General features: G+C 39.7%; 1 protein-coding gene across 7 annotated transcripts in view; it reads left to right on the plus strand.

Moving 5' to 3' along the window:
- Window positions 1-3,163: 3,163 nt before the first annotated feature.
- Window positions 3,164-16,135, plus strand: part of TPX2 (TPX2 microtubule nucleation factor) — a 51,343-nt gene continuing 38,371 nt past the window's right edge. For 2 of the 7 annotated variants that reach the window (XM_055544703.1, XM_055544709.1), the window contains exons 1-2: window positions 3,164-3,321; window positions 6,329-6,442. The gene's annotated coding sequence lies outside the window, so the exon portion shown is untranslated. The other 5 variants (XM_055544705.1, XM_055544706.1, XM_055544707.1 and 2 more) reach the window with 5 other exon arrangements.

Here is a 16,135-nt window from a genome sequence, read left to right on the forward strand (position 1 = left end):
CAAAAAACTCTACTCTTGCTGTATTTTGCTTATTTTTTTTTCTGTTTATTTTTTGAAAAAACTCGATCTTTAGTCTTCTTGTTGTCTAGTTGTCCCAGCTGGATTTTGCTGATTGTATCCTCATGGAATCAATGAATGATACTTTAAAAATTATAATTTTGTAATATGTTAATATTTATGAGATCTGGTATGGCAATTCCCCCTATTATTTTTCAAAAGTCAGATGCCAATTCTTCTATTTTTTTCTTCCATGTGAATTTTAAAGTCAATTTGGCAAATTCCATGACAAACATGTATTGGATTTTCATTAGAATTGTATTTAACTTTTAATATGGAGAATTTACAGTATTAGATCGCACCATTCATTAACAACATATATGAAAGCGTGAGTCACCCAGTCACATCTGACTCTTTGCAACCCCATGGACTGTAGCCCACCAGGCTCCTCTGTCCATGGAATTCTCCAGGCAAGAATACTGGAGTAGGCAGACATTCCCTTTTCCAGGAGATCTTTTCAACTCAGGGATCGAACCCAGGTCTCCTGTACTGCAGGCAGATTCTGTATGGCCTGAGTCACCAGGGACACCCAAGCCTTATTTAATTATTTTTATAGTTATTCAACAAAGTTTCAGTTTTAAAATTTCCTGTAAAAGTTTTAGGCTTATTTGTTAAAACTTTTGTAGCTTTTTAAAATTATGAACACTGATCTTTTTAAAAAAATTTATGTATTTTTACTAAGCATAATTTACATATAGTAAAATACACAAATCTTAAAGGTACAACTTACCAAATTTTACCTATTATACATCAGTGTAACCAGCAGATCCAGATATGGAACATCTATATCACTCCAGAAAGTTCCTCAGATTTGTGTCCTTTTGAAGAAAAAGTTAGTTTATCCCCATTCCAAACTGAAGATTATACAAAATCCAATATATTAAAAAAAAAGAAATTTGTCAGGTTGAGAAGAGGAGCCCCCCTCCCACCCGCCCCGCTCCCTACTTGTGCAGAACCCTGAGGGGTGTTGGAGGCCAAGTTTGATAATCCATTCTTCTCCACAACCCCCTCAAAACATATTTTAAAAAATATGTGTTTATATTCACATGAATATTTTGAGGGTGCATGGAATTCTAGACCCAAGCTATCCAATACAATATTTAAATGCAAATTAGTTAAGTTTAAATAAAATTAAATGTTCCCTTCTGCAGTTGCCTTTTCCACATTTTGAATGTTCAGTAGCCATGCGGTGTCACTGTGTTGGACCACACGGGGTAGAAGAGTTCCATTACCACAGAAAGTTCTATGGGGCAGCACTGATCCAGAGAGTTCATTAGCTTCGCAAAAGCATCCATGACCAGAAAATGTTGAGACACTAGGTCAAGTCCGTGAAACTTATCTTTAAGGAGCCAGAAATTTCTCTGGAGAGCCCAAAGCTCATGGTTGTGACAGAGGCTATGGTCTGCCATGAGTAATCTTTTTGCTCCAAAAGTCCAGCCCTAAAAGCCGTTAAAATATATCCAGATTTTATGCTTTAGTGACCATCTCCTCCCTTTTTTCTTAGAGAGGGACATCTGAATTCTAATAATATTTGCCATGAGAAAGGTGTTCTTGGCGCCCCAGAGCCTCTGTGCTCAGTGTGAGGCACAGTGTGAAGTCGGAAGGTGTTGCAGTGACATTGTCCTTTGGTGTGTGGTCGTTCTAGGTGGGCGAGGCGCTCCTGGAAAACGCACCGGGCTCTTGTTGCAGACGGAGAATATCCAGGAGGGCGCAGTCGACTTTAAGGAGAAGTAACACGCTGCAACAGAGCGGACCATCCCTCCGCACCTAGGATTCCTGGGCCACTCGGGTAACGTGGCGCCAGAATCTGCCGCAGGCATCTCAGCCTTACAGAATGCTGGGTGGAATAACAGGGGTCCTGGGAGAATCTAGAGCCAAGACCATCCGGCTCAAACCCTTCTTGTCAACACAAATAGGTCCCGAGACCTGAGATTTTGTCAGTGTCACTTGGTTTAGAGCAGGGGTCTCAAAACTCAGTGGGCATCAGTATCACCTGAGGGGCTGATAGAAAACACAGATTGCTGTGCCTACTCTCAGAGTTTCTGATTCAATAAGTCTCACGTGGGACCTAAAATTTACATTTCTAACAAGTTTCCAACTATACTGATCATCTAGTTCTTTGAGAACTACTGGTTTGGAGTAATGCTTCTCAATCCCGGCTGCCTATGAGAATTGCCTGGGCACTTGAAAGTACCACAGACTAAAACAAAATTCCGAGGGGGGTGTGTGTGGGATGAAGGTTGATCTTTTTGTTCTTGTTGCTGCTATTACCTCCTAAGTGATTATTGATGATAAATAGGACTAGATGTTCTTAATGCAAATCCCATCTTCTCCACTCAAAAAAGATGTGATTTTAAACAAGTTTACTCAACTTCTCTAAGCCTTGGTTTTCTCTTCTACAATATGAGGGTAATACAACCAAGGATGTTGGAATTAAAGGAGAAAAGAACAATCCTCTAAAAACCGTGGCTTCAGGCACTAACACCCGGGCGTGGACTTGGATGAAAAGTTTGAGAGACTCCACAGTTGGCAAAGAATCTAAGGGCCAGTCTATGTCGCATTGCAGGGTGCGTGCTAAGTCGCTTCAGTTGTGTCCTACTCTTTGAGACCTATGGACGTTAGCCCGCCAGGCTCCTCTGTCCATGGGATTCTCCAGCAAGTACTGGAGTGGGTTGCCAAGCTCTCTTCAAGAAAGGAAAGGACGTGTCCGACTCTTACTGTAGCCTATCAGGCTCCTCCATCTATGGGATTTTCCAGGCAAGAGTGCTGGAGTGGATTGCCATTTCCTTCTCCAGGGGATCTTCCCGACCCAGGAATCAAACCCGGGTTTCCCGCATTGCGGGCAGACGTTTTACTATCTGAGCCACCAGGGAAGCCTCTTCAAGAGGATCTTCCCAACCCAGAGATCGAACCCGTGTCTCTTCTGTCTCCCGCATCGGCAGGCGGATTTTTAACCACCTATCCCAAATAGTTTGTAGCGGAGCATTCTGGGCTTTGTAGTAACTTCGTTCGTCGAGTTGTTGCAACCGGCTCTCGCAGTTACACTACATTTCCCAGAAGCCTTCGGGGCCGGTTGTTTGCTTGTCCCTCACCCTGACTTCCGGCGTCGCCAGGATCCAAGGGGCCAATCGGAAGGCTGGGATTGCCGGTTCCCGGCACGCTGATTGGTGCGTTTGTGCAGAGTCGGCGTTCAAATTTTTCAACGGTACTGAATGAGTCCCGCGGCGGGTCTTCGCGGCGGTCGGTTGACAGCGCTGGGCTGAGGTGAGCAGTGAGGAGGGAAGAGGAGCAATTGGGGCGCCCGGCGGTCTTCACCCTAATTTCAAGCGACTGGAGGTCTCCGCGTGCAGGGCGCAGCTCCTGGGACGTGTACTGCGGGGGTGCCGCCCTCACCCGCGGTGCAGGAGCGGAGCTTCCGGCCTCCCTTCCCTTCGCTACAGGATTTCCCCGTGAAGTTCGGCGGACCGGGTCTAGCAGGCTGTGTTAGCAGGTAGAGGCGGAGGCCAGCGTGGGAAATGGAGGAATTAGGGCGAGGCTGTGGGCTAAGGGTAATGACAATTATATTATTACCCAGCACACAGGCAATTAGAGTTTACTGGACTCAGCACTGTGTGTTTTTTCATTTAATTTTCTTCCCAAGCCAGTGAAGTCGGTGCTAGTCTTAGCACTCGTTTATAGGAGGGGAAATGAGGCCCGTAATCTAGATAAATTTCTAGAAATGGGTGATACAGTAGCCCGCCCTCAAGACGTGGCGTTTGGTGGAGGAAAACAGGTGTGGCTACGAAACAACTGCATCTCATAACTATTTTGTAAAATAGAAAGGTAAAGGAAGTGAGAACATAATTGAAGGCGTGTAATTCGACTTAACTTTCTGTTGGGGGATTTAAAATTCATTCGGTTTTATCAGCTCTCCCCCTTTGTGTGCATCACGGGGTATTGCCTTTCTGATTTCCTGTCCTAAAACACTTAACAGATTGGAGTGGAAAGAAAAAGTGAACCAGATTATAATATTGTAGGATTGTTTTTCTCCCTGTTTTCTTCATTGCTGCTGCTGCTGCTAAGTCGCTTCAGTCGTGTCCGGCTCTGTGCGACCCCGTAGACGGCAGCCCACCAGGCTCCTTTGTCCACGGGATTCTCCAGGCAAGAATACTGGAGTGGGTTGTCATTTCCTTCCCCGGTTTTCTTCATTAGTGGTTTCTTTTTCTCACAATTTTCTAGTACTTAGGTACCAAGAACTTCCAATCAGTCCTGCTTAGGACAAGATAGCATCTGAGTGCTCTACAGATTTTGCTTTATGATCATCACTTGGAGTTTGCCCTGATTCAGCCTTACCTTGTCTTGATAATCTATGGCCTGTCTTTGAAATTGTCTCATGAGATGTCAAAATTCGAACTATTTGCTGCAATACTAAGAATATTTTTGTGTTGCAGCCTCAGTGTATCACACCCCCTGTCAAGCCACCCCTAAATCAAACTTGAGTCCCTTTGGTTGGTTGTTTTGGTTTTGTACTGTGGGCGTGTCAATTCAGTATTAGGTTGTCACTCTTGGGATCAAAATTATTGTGACTCCTAGCTCACTTAGCTAATTGATCTTTGAGGTTATTTATACTCTGTGCTCAGATTGGTGTAAGATACTGTGTGTGTACAGTCAAAGGGTTTCTGGTATGCTTGAGGACAAAAGTCCGATTCAAGTTGACAAGTGACAATTAGAACAAGACAAGATAGCATCTGCATATTCTAGTTTTTGTATTGTAAGCACCTGGCAGTTTAGAGGTAAGGGAGATTGTTGAGGCTTAAAACAGGCAAAGGTAGCTTTGGGGAGCAGGGGGGACGCAAACTGCTCTTGATAGAGTTCGGTTAGGAACCAAGGCAGTCTTGGTGCATGGAAACCACCCATTCAATATCTGTTGAATTGGAAAGGCAAGGAGGTGTTACCTTAAATTGACTACAAAATTTCAGGTATGAAAAACTGAGTATATTGAATTAGATTGATAAATTTGTTTAAATCTTCAAGTCATTTAAATAAAATAGTTATTTTGGCCAGCCTTATGCTTAAGTCTGTGCATTCTGACCTTAATAAAGTTACCTTATCCTGTAGCTGCAATTAAGTTTCAATAGGTGACAAGATTAGTGGAAGGGTCCTTTATTTCTTAGGCACCAGGAGAGGGTCAGAGTTCTCCCATATTTCCTATGTGTATTTTTTCTTTAGCCTTTCCCTAATTCTTTTGAAATTGTTGGGGAGGAAAGGAGGAGGAGAGTTTTGTGGGTTTTTTTTTTTTTTTGAAAGTTTTGAGGTGTTTTTTTTTTCCCAAGTCTTTAGTTTATGGCTGAATTGCGTCTTCATTGCGGCACATGTGCTCTTCGTTTTGCTGTGCTCAGGCTTTCTCTAGTTGTGGTGTGCGGGTGTCTTCTCTTGTGGACCTTAAGGCATGCAAGCTTCAGTAGTTGTGGCTTGTAGGCTTAGTTGCTCCATGGCATGTGGCATCCTAGGTCCCGGACCAGGGATTAAACCCATGTCCCCTGCATTGACAGGCAGATTCCCAACCTCTTGACCACCAGGGAAGTCCCCAAGAGGAGAGATTTAAATGTCCTTTGGCAAACAAATTTTCTTTGCCATGGGTAAAGGTAGGAAGCAGAGTTTACTCCAGGGACATTGAACAACCCAATTAATTCTGTGAATAGATCTGTGTTTGAGACAGTTCACCTGCCAAGGTACTTTGTGAAGAAAGTATAGGTAACTGGAAGGGGTTCTGTTTTTGTTTGTTTGCGTAAAGAAACTTGATTGGGGGAAATTAAGGTTAGTGAGAAAGATATAAAATTGTATGTAGGAGCAAACTTTAGAAATTTTTTTAATAAAATGCTGTTTCTCCTTTTTTAAATTTAAAAAGGTAGTAAATTTTTTTCATATACAGTGTGCCTACACTTTGTCCTGATATTTGAATAGGACACACACTAATGACCCCTTGATGTTAGTGTTCCTCAGTTGCAGACTGTGGAGAGGTTGCTTTGAAGTGGAAGTATGTAACAGCAAAAACACAGGGGCATAGCACATATACCCTAAAAAACTTTAAGAACACTTTTACACTAATGAAACAATAATATGTTAAGTTTGGTGTTTGGGGGCATCATGCTATTTAGACCTTAGCTCTCGGAAGTACTCTGGTTTTAAGCATGGTTATCCTTGGTGTTTTATACCACCCCTTCTGTTCTCTGCTAACCTTTTTTGCTACGAAGAACTTAAACCTGTTTCATCATCTTTCTGCTTCTTTCAGATTCTGGAAAAGAAGTATTTTCTGGACTTCAGAATTTCAGAAGAGAGGTGAAAGAGTATATTGCAACTTTGAATAAAGTCTGTAGTCAGGGGTACTGACCAGATTAAACCACAGGTAAGGCTGTGTTCACAGTGTTACATTGAAAAACAAGGGGACTGCTAATAGCTTAAAAATTATTTAAATAATTTTCATTCATCTTTGTAATAACATTTTGGAATAAAATTTATTTAATATGGAAAAGAAAATAATGTCACCCACTATCCTGCTTCTCAGATAAATTATGGCTAGCATTTTGGTAGATCTCCTTCCAATTTGCGGGGGGACTGGGTAACGTATATTTAGTTTCAAGAAATCACGCACTAATAACTATCATTTTTTTCCACTTTATAATTAGGCTATGAAAATTTTGTCATTTCATTAAAATTTTCTGTAACATAATTTTAATGGTTAATATATCATTCCATTATATGGTTCTGCTGTAGTATTTTATACAGTTGAATCACTGATCAAAAAGAATGGATATTTTTATAAGACTTTCGTACGAAACAACAAATTGCCTCATAGGGAAATTGTGCTGATTTACCTATCCACTGACAGTGTACATCACACAAGCACAATTTTACATTTATAAAAAATTTAATATTTAGATTCACGAGGTGCAAAAATCAAAGTAATATAAAAAAATTTAGCATTCAAAATCTTCCAACCCTGTCACTGTCTATCTCACCCCTTGCCACCTCATTGGTAATCACTTTTTGGGGTGTCTGCTTTCCAAGCTGGAGAAGGAAACGGCAGCCCACTCAGTATTCTTGCCTGGAAAATCCCATGGATGGCGGAGCCTGGTAGGCTACCGTCCATGGGGTCGCAAAGAGTCGGACACGACTGAGCAACTTCACTTCACTTCACTCCACTTCACTTCTGCTTTCCAAACCAGACACCTTTTGAGGGATATCATTCTCTGTAAGACTGAGTGAGATTTGACTAGGATTGTAACCTCCTATAGCCCCACTGTCAGCCCTTACAAAGTCTCTTAGCTCCTTACTTTTGGAACATCAGAACACTTTGGTAAAGGTAAAAGTTGTTATTTGGCCTAGAGGTAAATGGCATCTTTGATTTCTATCCAGGTTCTATTAGTCATGTAAGAGTGAATTATGGTTTATAGAGTTCTGTGGATGAATAAAAAAAGTGGAACTGAATTTGTAATCATTCAAAAATGAAATATGAAAGTTTGGAAGGAAAGGGATAGAAAAGTGTGTTTGCTTGAGATTTTTGGACAGTGATGAATTAGAACAAATGTCCTTGTGTCCTGTGCTGACTTCTAAGTGCTTGGACAGTGAGAGATTGTCATTGGATTTTAAATTGACCCAATTTTGGAAGCTTCATAGATCTGTTTCTGTAAACAGATCTGATTTCAACATAGAAGTTAGCAAACAAATGTGGAAACACAAAGTCCATTAACTTCCTTCAGACTTGGTTTGTGACTTTGATTAACAATGAAAATTGCAGCCTGGATTGTGTTGCCATTTGCTGTCTCTTGCTAATCCTATGTATAGGAAAAAAAGAAAAAAAGAATGTAGGTATTTTCTCCCTGGGTAAGATGAAAATAACTCAACTCTAACTTGTGGTAGTGTAACAAGATCTCTTATCCCTTGTGGAAATAGGAGAGGGTGTCCCTGGGGAAATGGCACTGCCTGGGATAGGACCATTTTAACTACACTTCTAATGAGGTCCTGACTTACTCTGTTTATTCTGTTGTATTACCATTTATTTAACTCATGATTTTCCTCCAAAAGAACAAGGCAAGACAGTTCACAAGTAAACTGTGAGGTACTTGAGATCATCTATCACACCAAAGTTTTGGTGTGTTTTGCTCAGGAGCTGCTGGTCTGCTATTTCAGCCTTGCTTAGAATGCATCCTTTTCCAGCTTTCCTCCACCCTACTCTAAACCTGCACCTATTGATTTATAGAGCTTGTCATGGCTGGTTATTTTTGGTTGGAGAGTGAAGAGAGACAGGGAGCCATGGAGGTTAATTTCAGTTTAATGTGGAAATATGTTACATTGCTTCTTTTACAATCTTTCTCAATTGCATGCTTCCCGGTATGTGTTTTCCTTTTCCATTTATTTCTTCTGCTAGAAAAAGTCAGTATTCATCTTTATTTTTTTTTTAATCCTGTTAAGAATTTATTCAGTGAACATTTCTTACTAGATCAATAGAGTAAATTTTTTGATAGCACATCTTTAATTAACAGTCTTTATTGGTTCACTTCAAGTCTGAAAATAAGGTTTTGTTAAGCTACCCTCCCATTTCTCTCTGGTGATTCTAACCTATTCTTTTTTTTTTTTTTTAGTATTTTATTATTTTTTAAAAAATGTAAATTTATTTATTCTAATTGGAGGCTAAATTACTTTACAATATTGTGTTGGTTTTGCCATACATTGACATGAATCCGCCACGGGTGTACACGTGTTCCCCATCCTGAACCCCCCCTCCCACCTCCCTCCTTATAGCATCCCTCTGGGTCATCCCAGTGCACCAGCCCCAAGCACCCTGTATCATACGTCAAACCTGGCCTGGCGATTCATTTCACATATGATATTATACATGTTTCAGTGCTGTTCTTGCAAATCATCCCACCCTCGCCCTCTCCCACAGAGTCCAAAAGACTGTTCTAGACATCTGTGTCTCTTTTGCTGTCTCGCATACAGGGTTGTCGTTACCGTCTTTCTAAATTCCATATATAAGTGTTATTATACTGTATTGGTGTTTTTCTTTCTGGCTTACTTCACTCTGTATAATAGGCTCCAGTTTCATCCACCTCAGTAGAACTGATTTAAATGTATTCTTTTTAATGGCTGAGTAATACTCCATTGTGTATATGTACCACAGCTTTCTTATCCATTCATCTGCTGATGGACATCTAGGTTGCTTCCATGTCCTGGCTATTATAAACAGTGCTGCGATGAACATTGGGGTACATGTGTCTCTTTCAATTCTAGTTTCCTTGGTGTGTATGCCCAGCAGTGGGATTGCTGGGTCGTATGGCAGTTCTATTTCCAGGTTTTTAAGGAATCTCCACACTGTTCTCCATAGTGGCTGTACTAGTTTGCATTCCCACCAACAGTGTAAGAGGGTTCCCTTTTAGTATTCATCTTTAGCCTGCAGAACTCTGCATGTCTGTCTGTATCTTTTATGTATCACTTCCACCAGCAAACCTTCTCTGACCCTCCTTCATCTATTACCCTTTTCTGCACTTCCACAATGCTGTTTGTTTATCCCTCATTACTGCACAGTTCACCCTGTGTCACAATTAACTGTGAGTTCCTTATGGGGAAGGATTATATGTATCTTTTCAGACTTTGTTTTTTTGGAAACAAGAATAAGCTATGTGATATGATGGATGGCACTCAATAGGCAGTTTTAAAAGGAACCTAACTAGTTCATAACGTAGGAGAAGCCTTTCCCTCAGGTCTGTCATAGGATTATTGGTCAGGAAGAGCTATTTCTTCACACAGAATATTTAGTTTTGCAGGAGTCTGAAGCTGTGGTGAATTCAGGTAATTTTGAAATGTGAAGCCGATTCTCTTGCGGCAGCTTGATTTGTGTTGGGGAATGTGGTTGACGCATGTGCTTTTTTTTTTTTTTTCAGTGAAACCTGTTGACAGAAATTCAATCTTGATTAAGGGGTGCAGGAAAGCATCCAGTTCCACCCTGCTTGGGGCTCTCATTTAAACAGTTGGCTTTGGCCTGTTTCATTTCCCACAAGGCTTTTAGTATTTGAAGGTTTTACATCCTAATATTTGTGGGAGAGGCGCTGTAATGAAGCTAGCGGTTGCCAGTAGTTACTTTTGGTTTTGTTCATGTATTTGTGCAGTCACTCTTTATTGAGGAGAGTCAGACTTCTCAATGGATATATATTTATTTGTTCCTTTTTTTTTTTGGTAGTAGGGTAGAGGGGTGTACTAGACTAAAAGATGACTCAAAAGAAGATTTTTTGAAAAAGAGATCATTTTAAAAATTAGTATTTTAGTTTAAAATGTTTAACCTACATAAAAATTAGGCATATTTAGGTTTGAGCCCCCTTTGCCTTTTAACCCGCACTGATCAAATGCAGTCCTAGACTTCAGAGCACATCCCTCCTTCTGATGCTTGAGTAGTCCCTTTTATTTTACTCTGAACTGAGAGATTCAGACAAACCTCCATCTTGTTTATAGCAAAAATTTATATGCAAGAGTACAAACTTAGAAAAAGAGAAATTAAGGGGTGATGTTTTAGTTTATGAGAAGATTCAGCTCCGAGCTTTCTTGGTATACTTAGAATAGGGTTTTTAATTTACCAGGGTGTTCTTTTTGCAAAACTTGTTAAAAATGCTTAATTTTTCTGTAGAGAATAGTTTACTTTTGCATTTGTCTAACAGCCTCCTCATTTTTGAAGGAATATTGATAGGAAAACCCTGTGTATTATAGTGACCTCAGATTTTGTAATCCTATAGACCGAGTCTTATAACTCAGTACTGCTACCTGCCAGTTTGTGATCCTGGAGTAGCTTGGATCCTGGAGGAACTGAGTGAAGTCGCTCAGTCGTGTCCGACTTTTTGTGACCCCCGTGGACTATAGCCTGCCAGGATCCTCCATCTGTGGGATTTTCCAGGCAAGAATACTGAAGTGGGTTGTCATTTCCTTCTCCAGGGGATTTTCCCGACCCAGAGATTGAACCTGGGTCTCCCGCGTTACAGGTGGGCTCTTTACTGTCTGAGCCACCAGGGAGTAGCTGAGTCAGTTCCTTATTTGTAAAACAGTGATGATGATATTTACTTTCTGTTTTGTTAATACAGTTTAAATGAGATAATTTATATGAAGTGCCTAGTAAAGTGCTTGTGCTTGGCCTGTAGTACACAATCAGTATTTGGAAGTTATTATCTAAATAATATTGTCTCTCACTCCTTGACATTTGATATTGATCTACATAAATATCTATCTTTAAGCAGATAGGAGAGGCATTGGATAGTGTGGTGGATAAGGACACTCCCTTTAGGGCTTGTCTGAGTTCAAATCCTGGCTCTGCTATTTATGTGTATGACCATGAACAAATAGTAAATCTCTCTGTGCCTCAGTTTTCTCATCTGTGAAATTAATAATAGTACCCACTTGATAGAATTACTGTGAAAATTTAGTGGAGTTAATACATGAAAACACTACACAGTGTCTGCTTGTCATAAGTATTCAGTAATTAATAGTTATTACTATTTTTAACTTTGCTTTCAAAGTTTTTATTAGGTCAATACACAGGATATTATACAGAAACATTAACAAAGGAAATATTTATCATTTGGGTATGTGAAGTTAGTATCGGGTTTATAGACCATGTAAATGGGAAGCATTATTTCCAAAAATCAAAAGGTTTAACAGTTATTGCTGGATTATAAGAATAATACAAATCCCAGAAAACCTAATGACTTCTGGACTGTCACCATGGATTTCGGGGGATAATAATACTGCTTAACTAGCTCTTTAAACTGCAAAGATATGCATTGAAATAATAGAATACGAAAGTCAATATAGTGAAAAGTGTTCCCCTGACCCAGACCTCTCAGCTTTCTTCCCAGTCCCAAATGCTGTTAACACTTTTGTGTCTTGTGCAATAGTCTATGTATGTATAAAGGTATTCATGAGTATACATTACCTCTTTCCTCTTTAACTTGAATGAGAGCACACACTTGTGCATTTTGCTTTTCTTATTTAATAGTTCTTGGAGCTCATTCTGTAGAAATCACATATGTAACATTATTTAATATTAAAGTTACTTAATATCTCAACATGTGATTGTGCCATAATTTATTCAACTAATCTATTGGTCAAATTCACATATTCAGTTTTTTGGCTTTTACGAACATGCTTTGTGAGTATTCTTATATATGCATAGATACATGTTTATAAGATAAATTTCTACTTTTGGCAAGAACTATCAAAGAAAAATGCAAATTATTTTCCAGAGAGCCTAGCAGTGTAGCTCCATAATTTAAAAAGAAAAAAGGCTGTGAGGGGTTAAATTTGAATTCTTTCCAGGTGGTTTTCAGCAGCATGCTTTGGTGGAATCATGATTTTTAGAAGACTAAGTGGGATTGCTGCATATTACATTCCTGCCTCTTCCCTCCCCCTAGCTTTACTTGTCTTTGTAACATTCCTGCCTGGGAAGTCTTCCCAGTGACCTGGGTTAGGCATTAAGATCATGGGAATCCAAGATTTTCCCATGTCTTCTAGGATGTTTGTTCAAAGAATAGGAAAACTTTCTTCTTACAGCAGAGGAATTTTAGCCACTGTCAGTTGCCTGGAGAATCTTCCAGCAGGGTCCTTTGAGTAGAAATATGGTCAAGGAGAGGAAAGGTATCAGTAGGTCAAAAGGCAGTGATCATATCATAGCACTCAAAATACTTTCTTTCTTGTTTATGGAAAGTAGGTAGGCAGAAAGGTGGAGTGACTTCCCCTTTGTCATATACATCAAGTAATGCCCGGGAGAGGCCTAGAATTCTGTATTTCCATGTTGGGATTGCTTAGTAAGGACCTATATGAAGAGAATTTTATTGTCTGGAGGTAGGTGGTTGCTGATATTTCATCATCACTGATCAGTAGCTCAGTGGTACCTGTTACTCTCGGCCATTTACTCCTGTGTGTATGATGACTGCTGTAGCTCTAGCCATTACATCTGCATTCAGGCGAGAAGCAAGGTAAGGACAAGGGGAGGAGCAAGGGCTGTAGTATATATTAGGAAAGTATGAGTTTTCTTATGAATCCCTCAGCAGATTCCTGCTTTGTTCTTATTGGCCAAACTGTCCCATGGCTACTACTCCAGGCTTGGAAACTTGGTGATCAAGGGGGTGATTTCTGTCTTAGAGCACTTTTTACTGTTTTGATGGTGTTCAATGAAAAATATTTAATCATAGCTTGACTTAAGCCATGTTAACCTCTAATTTTCTTTATGCTTATAGTTCATACTATATGATTTAAATATGTATACCATCTTATCTCTTAAGTCTGATTAATAGTCTTAAAATAAGTCTAGGTGTCCCTGATGGCTCAAATGGTAAAGAATCCACCTGCAATGCAGGAGACCTGGATTTGATTCCTGGGTTGGGAAGATTCCCTGGAGGAGGGCGTAGCAACCCACTCCAGTATTCTTGCCTGGAGAATCTCATGGACAGAGGAGCCTGACAGGCTACAGTCCATGGGGTCATAAGGAGTCTGACACGACTGAGTGACTAAGCTCAGCACATCTTTTAAGTCTGATAGGCCTCCTGTCTAGATTTTGAATTCCTTTGTGTCTGGGACTAAATCTTATACTTTTTGTATGAGACAGTGTCTCATCCTTGAATATTAGTGAGAAAGGAGCTCCAGTATTATCAAGCCCAGATTTATGGCCCCTAGCAAGTATGAGTGAACTGCTAACACATAGCTTACTGAGTTAAATTGAATAATGAAAGTAGAAATGGGGAAGTGTGAAAACTTAAGAATTGAGGATAATAAAGAATCCTCGATTCAGGGTAAAAGACTATGAAGACTGTCTCTACTTGGAAAGAAATACAGTACTGTTTCCTATGCAAATATAGACCATAACTACATTAACATGCTTCTCTAATTCACAGGGTGAGGGCAGATGATGTAGAAAACATATTATACTAAAGTCAGGTGCCTCAGTTCTAGATCACATTCTTCATTTATATAACTTTATGATATTGGGCAAATCTTTTTCAATTTCCCTTACTTTCAGCTTCTTCTTCTAGGATGGGAATAATTGATGCTTTAGAGGATTGTTGAGGGTATTAAAATTGTATGTATTTAGTATTGTTATTTCATGGTGCTTGGCATGTGTAAGCACCTTTGGTACCTTGTTTTTACCATGATCATTAGTAGTAGTGTTGTATGATCCTAGAGGACCTCATTTTGCTTTCTTTAATCTTTATCTATAAACTGAAAAATATAGGTGTTATTTAAAACTCCTCCCAACTCCAAAATGTCATATTTCTACACTAAGTACTTCAATTGGAGCATTGTTACAAAGATACCTGTGGAGGTATAGCTTCAGTGAGTTCATAGGGGAGACCATGGGAGGATGAGGTTCTTTGGTGTGTAGATTGATTTCACCATGTAAACCAAATAGAACAAATTCCTTCTGAATTACCCAAGTCCACTGAGAGAAATTACCCAAGTCCACTGACCAAACCACCGAGCAACAATGAGGTTGCTGCTACTGCTAAGTCACTTCAGTCGTGTCCGACTCTGTGTGACCCCATGGATGGCAGCCCGCCAGGCTCCCCTGTCCCTGGGATTCTCCAGGCAAGAACACTGGAGTGGGTTGCCATTTCCTTGCATGAAAGTGAAAAGTGAAAGTGAAGTCGCTCAGTTGTGCCCGACTCCTAGCGATCCCATGGACTGCAGCCTACTAGGCTCCTCCGTCCATGGGATTTCCCAGGCAAGAGTACTGGAGTGGGGTGCCATTGTTGGGTGGACCTAATCTCATAATTTATCTCAGAGCATAAGTATAGTGGTATAATGTAGAGAAAATGAGTACTGAGGGCTATTAGTACCTGGAAGAGAACTGGCACACCTCTCTGTAATGCAAAGGGATATTACTCTCCTGAGGAACGTTTTCACATTATATGTCAATAGCCAGTGATTCTGTCTTTAAGAATTTGTCTTCAGGGAAGAATTAAGTATATATATACACAGAAACTTAGCTTCATAGATATTCTTCTAGTAGTATCTTTTAAGTGAAAGTATTGGGATAGTCCTAATATAAGGGATAAGTAAATTAGGACACAGTCATTAGTTGCTGATATATCTATATTGACATGGAAGATGCTTGCAATATGTGAAGCAGATTCAAAATGTCAATGATCTCAATGAAAAAAAAAAAGTAAAAGTTAAGTGTGTGTATTTGTTGTGTGTGTAGAGAGAGATTGAGAGAAATTGTGTGGGTGTGTGAAGTAGTATAGCATTGTGGATTTTTATGAAAGCTGTTTTTGTGATCTCATTTAAAAAATGAGCATGTATTTATAAAGGCTTAAAGAAAGTACTTAAATTAGCAAATGTGTATGTAAGTCATTGTAAGTCATTAACTGATGTCTACTTCTCTTCCATGATACAGAATACTTTAAGTCCATGTCATTCCATAATGAAGACAAATGATTCAATGGGTTTTGTAGGGAAATTATTTGCCAAGTGAGTATAGACTTTAGGCTGTTACTTTCAGCTGTTTTTTTAACCACATTGGGTTGGAGTGGGGAGCTGACACGCCTACACAGGTTTCCACAGGACAGAGGACACAGGACACATGACAGCTCTTCTGTACAAAGTATGCAGAAGTAAGGATGGGCCCACATCTTTTTTTTTTAACCTAATCTGCATGTTGTCCCTTTTATGTATTTTTAAAGGTATTTGTCTTTATGCCCAGGAGTAGTATTTTTTACAAAAGTATTTTTAAAGAAGAAACCTGTACTTGGCAAAACACTATTGAGATTTTTTACTATGTATGAGATACTGTTCTGAGCACCTTAATGGATGAGTTATACACAAGTGAGTATAATTCATCCTTGTCTACAGGAACTTAGCATTTACTAGGAGAGAGATCTGCATAGTTAACTAATATAAAATTAGATGGTATAAAAGCACAATGGCTTTGGAGGGGCAACAGTAATGTATGGTAGGTGAAAATTGGGAAAGATTTTAGAGATGATTGAATTGGACTTCGATGAGTAAGATTTTGGTTGGTAGCTATGATGTGTTTCAGAAATTGGGTTATTCAGGGCAAAGA

Source organism: Bubalus kerabau, chromosome 13, assembly GCF_029407905.1.
Source record: "Bubalus kerabau isolate K-KA32 ecotype Philippines breed swamp buffalo chromosome 13, PCC_UOA_SB_1v2, whole genome shotgun sequence".
Classification (NCBI taxonomy): domain Eukaryota; kingdom Metazoa; phylum Chordata; class Mammalia; order Artiodactyla; family Bovidae; genus Bubalus; species Bubalus kerabau.